Here is a 695-nt window from a genome sequence, read left to right on the forward strand (position 1 = left end):
TATATATATATATATATATTTACAATAATTATATATATATATATATATATATATATATATATATATATGTATAATTTTTTACAGGATCTCATTCTCCTTCTATATGTATATGTACACATATACACACACACATTCATACATGTATACATACACGTATATATTTATCACACGGGGCGTGGTATGAACGCACATCCGCGAGGCTACAGAGATTGATCTTTCCGAAATTACACCGGTTCTTCAGTTCTCGCTGTATTTACGCTTAACGCTCAGTATATTCGTTGCTCGCGCTCACAAGTTTCAATTGTTCGAACCACGCGGTTGCAGTTAAGTTTAGCATGCTTTTCTTTCGCGTGCGAGACGCGCGGGTAATGCGTGTTCTGCTGTGCGAACGGGACGTCTTGAGAATGGCGTGGCCGCGGGACTACATTCCAGGAAGCGTTTCTTCTCCCAATTTCTCGATGAACGCTACATTGCGCTGCGCACATTTAATTTTGCGGATCACACATCTATCATGCCATCATCTCGTTTCGTTCCGTTCTTCCCCTTCCCGCCCTCTTTGCTGCCTCACTTCCCCACCGTCTCTTACCTACCCCACAAGTGTAAATTCGAAACGTCGACGTTCAACGATGATGTCTGTACATGGTAATTGTTGCTGTAGATTCTCTCGAGAAGTATATACCTGGTATATGCTCGTA

This window comes from Odontomachus brunneus, unplaced genomic scaffold (genome assembly GCF_010583005.1).
Source record: "Odontomachus brunneus isolate Ranch 3 - 2012 unplaced genomic scaffold, Obru_v1 Obru_scaffold_177, whole genome shotgun sequence".
Taxonomy (NCBI): Eukaryota; Metazoa; Arthropoda; class Insecta; order Hymenoptera; family Formicidae; genus Odontomachus; species Odontomachus brunneus.